Source organism: Gavialis gangeticus, unplaced genomic scaffold, assembly GCF_001723915.1.
Source record: "Gavialis gangeticus isolate Ggan-Ray unplaced genomic scaffold, GavGan_comp1, whole genome shotgun sequence".
NCBI classification, from domain to species: domain Eukaryota; kingdom Metazoa; phylum Chordata; order Crocodylia; family Gavialidae; genus Gavialis; species Gavialis gangeticus.
The window spans coordinates 76,955,421-76,963,030 of record NW_017729022.1 but is presented as its reverse complement, the minus strand read 5'-3'; the positions used below and the strand labels follow the sequence as shown (position 1 = coordinate 76,963,030).

The 7,610-nt window shown below is 44.9% G+C and overlaps 1 protein-coding gene across 1 annotated transcript in view; it reads right to left on the bottom strand.

The window, feature by feature from the left end:
- Positions 1-7,261, bottom strand: part of DGKI (diacylglycerol kinase iota) — a 244,967-nt gene extending 237,706 nt beyond the window's left edge. The window contains exon 1 of the mRNA XM_019515441.1: positions 7,146-7,261. The gene's annotated coding sequence lies outside the window, so the exon portion shown is untranslated. The remainder of the gene's footprint in view (positions 1-7,145) is intronic.
- Positions 7,262-7,610: the final 349 nt, after the last annotated feature.

Sequence of the window (7,610 nt, the reverse complement as noted above, 5' to 3'; positions counted from 1 at the left end):
ACTGGCTGCTCCTTTTTATCTTGCCATATTTAACTCTTACCTTTGGCTTCTTCTAGTTGAGGGGCAGCTACAAAGCCCCTGCAATACTGTTACCCTTAAACTGCTGATATGTATTCTCAGCCTTATCTCTATTTCCACAGTTTTTGTTTGGGAATTTACATTAGAAAACAAAACAAAAACCATTTACAAATATCTTATGTGATTTAAAAAGAAACCCAAAGCTGCGTTACCATATGAAATATTTAATAATTTGAAGATATGTTGTATCCACCTTAAACAATTATTTTAATTTTAACTTTTAGGGCCAGATCCATCAAGATGCTGTGGCTGCTTCCCTTAACTACAGAGCTATTCAACGACAGCCACAGCTGGGAAGGTTGAATTTCCCTGTCCTTTGTCACACATATCAGTCTGCATACACATATACAATCATAAAATAATAGAAAATGAGGGCTGCAAGGGACCTCAGGAGGTCATGTAGTCCAAGCCCCTGCTCAAAGCAGGACCAGCCCCAACTAGATCATCCCAGTCAAGGCTTTGTCTAGCCGGGTCTTAAAGCCTCCAAGGATGGAGATTCCACCACCTCTCCGGGTAACCTGTTCCAGTGCTTTTACTACCCTCCTCATGGGAAAGTTTTTCCTAATATCTAACCTAAACTTCCCTCACTGTAACTTGAGACCATTGTTCCTTGTTTTGTCATTTGCCACCACTGAGAACAGTCTAGCTCCATCCTCTTTGGACCCTTCAGATAGATGAAGACTGCTATTAACCGCCCCCACCCTCCAGCCTTCTCTTCTTCAGACTAAATAAGTCCAGTTCCACCAGCTTCTCCTAGTAAGTCATGTGCCCCAACCCCCTAACCATTTTCAATGCTCTCTCTTAGACTCTCTCCAATTTGTCTACCTCCTTTCTGTAGTGAGGGACCCAAAACTGGACACACTATTCCAGAGGTGGGCTCACCAGTGCCTAATACAGGGAAATAATCTCTTCCTTCGATAGGTTGGCAACCCTCCTACTAATGCAGCCCAGCACACCATAGGTTTTCTTTGCAACAAGGGCACACTGTTGGCTTATATCCAGTTTAAACTGGAACCCCCACGTCCTTTTCTGCAGAGCTGCTGCTTTACCAGTCAGTCCCCAGCCTATTCTGGTGCACAGGATTATTCCATCTTTAAGTGCTGGACTTTGCACTTGTCCTTACTGGATCTCATGAGACTACTTTTGGTCCAATCCTCCAATTTGTTGAGGTCTCTCTGAATCCTAGCTATATCTTCCCACATACCTGTTAATTCCTCCAGCCTGGTGTAATCTGCAAACCTGCTGAGGGTGCACTCTATGCCATCTTCCAGGTTGTTGAAGATATTAAACACAACTGGCCCCAGGACTGACCCCTGGGGCACTCCACTTGATACTGGATGCCCACTAGACATCAAGTCATTGATTAAAACCCTTTGAGCCCTATGATCCAGCCTGTTTTCTATCCATTTTACAGTCCTTTCATCTAACCTGTACTTTCTTAGCTTGCTTGAAGGAATGTTGTGGGACAGCATGTCAAAAGCCTTGCTAAAGTCAAGGTATATCACATGCACTGCTCTCCCCACATCCACAGAGCCAGTTATGTCATCAAAGAAAACAATCAGTTTGGTCAGACATGATTTGCCATTGGCGACTCCATGCTGACTATTCATAATCACCTTCTCCTCCAACTGCTTTCCTTTCTTGTGTCCTTGTGCGATACGGTATTTAAAATTTGTAGATTCATTAGAATCAGACAGGGCTGTGCCATTAGCACTTCCATTCTGGCCTTGAACTTGCAACCTCTGGGCAGTTAACAAAATGCCTTAGCGTCCATGCCACCCCAGGCATCCTCCATGTGCTCACTAATGGATTCCTGGGGGACCTACTCCATGACTTTTCCAGGGACTGAGGTGAGGCTGACTGGTCTCTAATTCCCCAGATCCTCCTTCTTCCCACTACGAGTTTTCAAAGATAATGGCTAGTGACTCTGCAACCACATCAGCCAACTCCCTCAGCACCCTCAGGTGCATCATGTTCGGTCCCATGGACTTGTACACATCCAGCCTTTCTAAATAGTCCCTAACCTGTTCTTTCACCATTGTTGGCTGCTCACCTCCTCCCCAAACTGTGCTGCCAGTCCTATAGTCTGGAAGCTGACCTAGCCTGTGAAGGCTGAGATAAAAACAGCATTGAGTACTTAGAAGTTTAAAAATGTATCTTTAAGTAGAAGCTGCATAATAACATTCTTCAACATGGATGAGTGAAGCCAAGACGGTAACTTCCCTATACTGCCAAAAGCTATTGTCTTAACCTAAGGCGTTTTAGTTTCACTCCATTTGGAAGCAACAGAGGGTAACAGCCATTTAAAAGGGGGAAGGGGAGCATGTTTGTTAAGCTACAGTAGCCTCATTCCCTTTGAGAATGAGAGATCACAACCATCTTGAAAAAAAATCTCTCTTCAAGGAATTCTCTCAGAAAAAAAAACATTGCTGAAGGAGAAGCAGCAAGCATGATCATTAATCATAAAAATATTCCTTCAGACAGTTTCTGTGTAAAATGTCAGTGATTTTTAACTCAATGGAAAATTTAGGGAGTCGCTACTATTTGTTGCAATAACTACTAAAGAGTAGGCTGGTTTAAATGGGCAATGGAACATACGTACCCAAGGGCTCTCCTTCTTCATGTGAACATCTGATGATGTATGCCTTCACATACTTAGTTCCCAATTACAAGACTTAGTCTTGCAGAAAGTTTAATGGGAAGAGACATAATTTGGTGTACAAATTAGGATATGAAATGATAATTTAGAAGGCAGGGCATTCATATGGAAAAGAAATGCATTCATCAGGACCAGTGTTGCAATTAATGAACGCCAGTGGGATTCGAGTTTATATATGACATTTTAAATCTGTCTTGTATATATCGCATATCACATACATCTGATCCCAGAAATTAGCCATCCAAAACTGAGGAACATGTTTTAAGAGAGGAACCTGATATCGATGTTGGAATGGAGGCATAGGAGCACTGGAATGGCTGCCACATCTTCCTCCATCCCAGGCACATGGAGGAGGGCAGTCCCATGTTCAGCATCAATCACCCTATCTTTACTGCTCAGCCAAAAGCTAGAGGTTTAACCTCATCACAGCCACTGCCAAATTGGCAGCAACTGTGACAGGGTTAAACATCTAGCTTTTGACTGAGTAGGAAGGGAAGAGCAAGCAATGCTGATAAGTAGACCCTGCCCCTGCTCCATGCAGCCAGAATTTAGCCATGACTCTAGAAAAATCTTTTTTTCTTCATTCTGCCTTCCCAAAAGAAGGTGCGTGTCTTATTTGGGAGGCATCTTGTATATAAGAAAATACAATAATCCTTCCAAACCATATTATAATGAGGGCATGGGGTGAAAACAAAATCATATCATTCTCTGTTAAATTTGATGTTTTTTAGAGTAATATCAGTATAAATCTGTTATTTGTCCAGTAGTTCCTATAGGGTTAATTGCTGTTCAGCTATACAGGACTTTTCCATAAATATGTACATCATGCAGGAGAGGATTAAAACAACAACTGTCCATTCAGAGAATACACCTAAGAGTCCAAACCTGAATTTTCCTACTTATTTCAAAGGATGCAAGCTTCAGCCTGTATGTTCATAGGTTCCTCAAAGGCCCTTTTAAAGCTGTGTTTTTCAACCGATGGGTTGTAACCCAAAAGTGGGTCACGAGAATATTTGAAAGGGTTGTGAGCAAGTCCCAGAAAAATTCAGGAAAACATGGGTTTCCCCTTCCAGAGCCTGTAAACAGTTGCTTGGAGCGACTGGAGGCAGCAGGTGCACATGCATGTGCACACACACACGGCCGGTATGCAGCCAGGAAGGGTCATGGGATCAGCCCCAGCAGCTAGATGCAAGTGAATGTATGGGGAGTGGAGGCTGGAGGTCCAGGGCTTGGGTGTCTAGGGGTGTGTGAGTGTGGAGGGGATGGGTGTGCGAGGTGGGGACATGTGCCTGCCAGCACTGGGGGAAGATGGCCAGGTGCCAAGGCTGCATCAAGGCTGGGGGGCAGAAGGAAAGGCACCTGCCCCTTCAGCAGGGAAGGGGGTGGGAGAGAGCTAGGTGGCTGAGCCAGTGGCACCAAGACAGATGCCCATAACTCGCAGGGGCAGGGCAATCAGGAGACACTGCTTGGGGGTGCAGGAGGGGCTGTGACCAGGCTGCCTAGCGTAGCATGGGAACCCCAGCCCAGGGCAGGGCAGGGTACCACAGGCCTCTCCTCCTCCTCCCTCTAGCCAATGCCAGGGCTGGACTCACTCCACTGCCGTCCACATGAGCTGGAGCCACTGCAGCCACTGCACTCCAGCCTGAGTGGGATAGGGCAGCTGGGGATCCCCTCCAGCAGTGCTGGGGGGAGGCAGGGGGCTGCGGGTTGGGAGTGATGGGCACCAGCACGGCATGGAGGGGCAGAGGACTGAGAGTCGGGAGTGAGGGGCACCAGCAGGGCCAGGTGTCTGTGGCTGGGGACTAAGGGTCAATAGCAGAGACAGGGAGCTGTGGGTCAGGAGTGAGTGGTACCAGCAGGGCTGGGGGCTGAGGGTCAGAACTGTCCATCAACGTTTAAAAATGGGTCCTGGTACAAAAACGGTTGAGAACCACTGTTTTAAAGGATGTGCGTCATACAGCTATAGAGCTATGTGAATATCCCTTCAAACAATATATATTTCAGAGACATGCACTGCATGCTAGTATGTGCTATTTGTATTACTGTAGTACTTAGGAGCCCTAGTTATAGACCACACAAGCACCAAATAAAAAGATGACCCCTGCTTCTAAAATAAAGACGAGACAACAAATGGATGCAGACAGAGAGCAGCATGAAACAATGAGACAATGTTGGCCAGCATGATCAGTAGAGGTATCAGTGCACCAGGAGCTGCTGACTAGTTTTTTGGAAGCATCAAAAAAGGGAGAGTTTTAAGAAAGGATCAAGGAAGAATAATGAAGTGGCTTTACAGTTTATGGGGAGCTTCTCCCATGTCTTAGGGGCAGCATGATAAGAAGCACAAAGGCACTTATTGAAACATTTAATAACTGGACAATGGTAGCTGGCATCATAGGTGGGAATGATACATAAGATTTTGGGAGAATGCACACAGGACATCTTTGTGATTGCTTTTATAACATAGGATGCCTTTCCCATGGGGGTGCAAAATGACACAGCTCAAGTTGAAGGGAGGAAGGTAGGCAATAGGACCTGACTACCACTACTGCTTTCCCCCACCACACAGCTGTGGTGCAGTGAAAGCCCCCTTCCACCAGAGTCCATGCCATTCAACTGCGGCACAGCATGGACAGAGCTCCCTCTCCACCAGAGCCCCTGGTGGTAGACTGCAGTGCAGTGCAGGGAGAATCCCCCCACCACCAAAAGCCACCAAAGCCATAGCTCCAGGCTGGATCCAGACTCTCCAGAAGTTGGATCTGGCTCACAGGCCATAGGTTGCCAACCCCTATCCTATAGTACAAAATCTCTTGCCTCAGAAAATTAGAGACAAGCCAAAGGGTGACAAAAGGCATAGAAAGTTTACAAAAGGTGACTGTGTGAGACCAATAAAGCTAAGAATTTTTACACACGCAAGGAAAGAAAGGAAACCTCTACCACCACCTGGCACTTTATCAGTGTATCTTACAGGGGGTAAGTAAAATTTTCCCCATTTTTCAAAATAGGAAAACGGAGGGACATTCAGGTGAAGCAATTCACCTGACCTCATCCAGGAAGCCGATGGCAGAGCTTAAAATAGAACTCAGGATTCCTGAGTCCCAAGTAGTACTACTTCTAATATGACAACCACAAATATCCCGCGTGGCGTTAATAATAATGAAGGACATGGACAGGGGATTATTTTCAGGTATCACCATGGACACATAAGGAAAGAAACATTTATTCTACTAGTTTAAGCAATACTTTTTGGCCATGATATCAGTTAGAGACTGCAATATGTGACACAGAAGGTCTCTGAATCACCCTCAAGAGAAATACTAAAGGAAAGTTTGGACAGAACTGATGGGGCTGCTATAGACATTGTTAATACTGTCTTGTGGTAATGAAGGCAGACAGACTAGTTGCAAAAATGTCCTTTCCAAGCATAACACAAATTAATCCAAATAACCTTTCAAAAATATTCTGCATGTAACACCTGCCTACAGCTATGAGTTCCACTGGCATACTTTTATAGGGGGATACGTGAGCAGTCATCTGGGCAGGTGTGCGTTGTACAATGTTATGTTTCAACAGCGAAGCTATGATTTAAACTACAATTCAGGAAGACACTGAAGTCTGCCTGTGTCTAATAAATTATCTGAGCAGTCCCACTGACATCAACAGGACAGGATTTGGGATTAAAGAAAAGTGGGTGTTTAAGCCCCTTCCTGATTAGGTTCTAAAGGTTTCCTGAAGAACAAGATCTAAGTGTTTGTAAATCCAATACCTTTGGATTTTCCTTTGGCTCTCTAAAACGCTGGGGCAATTCAACTTTTTAACACTCTCCTCTATGCTCACCTACAGATTTTAAGGTCAGAGGGGACCAGTGAGATCATCTAATTTAATCATTAGCCTCAGCAGTTGTGGCTGGAACAGAGAACACCATTGAGAAAGCCATCCAGTCTTGATATATAGATGATCTCTACCTAAAGCAAAAAAACAGGTTCCAAAGGAAAGAAAAATCTCTCACACACACAACACACAACTTGTTGTCTGTGTGAGAGCTTGATCCTATCAGATGCTGAGCACTTGAGCAAGCAGCCCATAAAAGATATAGCTACATCCTTAACTTTAAACACATGCAGTCCCGTTGACTAATGGGACTATTCACATGCTTATGCACTCTGCTGGAACAAGGTTTGACTTCTCAGCACCTCATAACGACCAAACCTAATGTAGCCAACATCAGCCCTCTTACTGCACCTAACTTATCCACATTCTTAAGACACCTCAAGACCCATCAAAGAGCCATAGTAGAGATCACCCTTGAATTGAAAGATTGCTGATAACGATCCACACACAAATAAATGGAGGGTGAGAGCACTGGCAGAAGATACTGTTCAAATAAATTGCCATATAAACAAACACCTACAGTCCATTCTAGTGCTGTTCGTGGCTCCTTCACGGGCCCATTGGAGACTGCGATGTTGAGGGAATGCACAGGGGCCAAGTGCTGGAGGCCTGACCTGGAGATTGCTTTCCTGCAAGGTGAAAAGAAAAAACAACAAACAAAGATAGATTTTTTTTCTAGAAATCTGAAGAAGCAACGCGTCTACATTTCAGTTTGGCTGAACTAGTGGTAGAAGTTATTTCGTACTGCTGAGAACAGGGAGAGCCCATGAGGAGTCAGAAAGTGCATACGGAGGATGCAAAAGCAGCTTAGTAAAGGAACAAGACAAAAGTGATAGCCAAAAATGTTCTTATGCAGAGCAGTTACCCCTGCCACCCCCCACCCCAAACCCCCAGACTAGCTGGCAAAAATCCACTGGGCCAAGCTTAGCATAGATTTTAAACAGAAATCCCTCTTCTTTGATATCAGAACTACTTGGCTCACTGA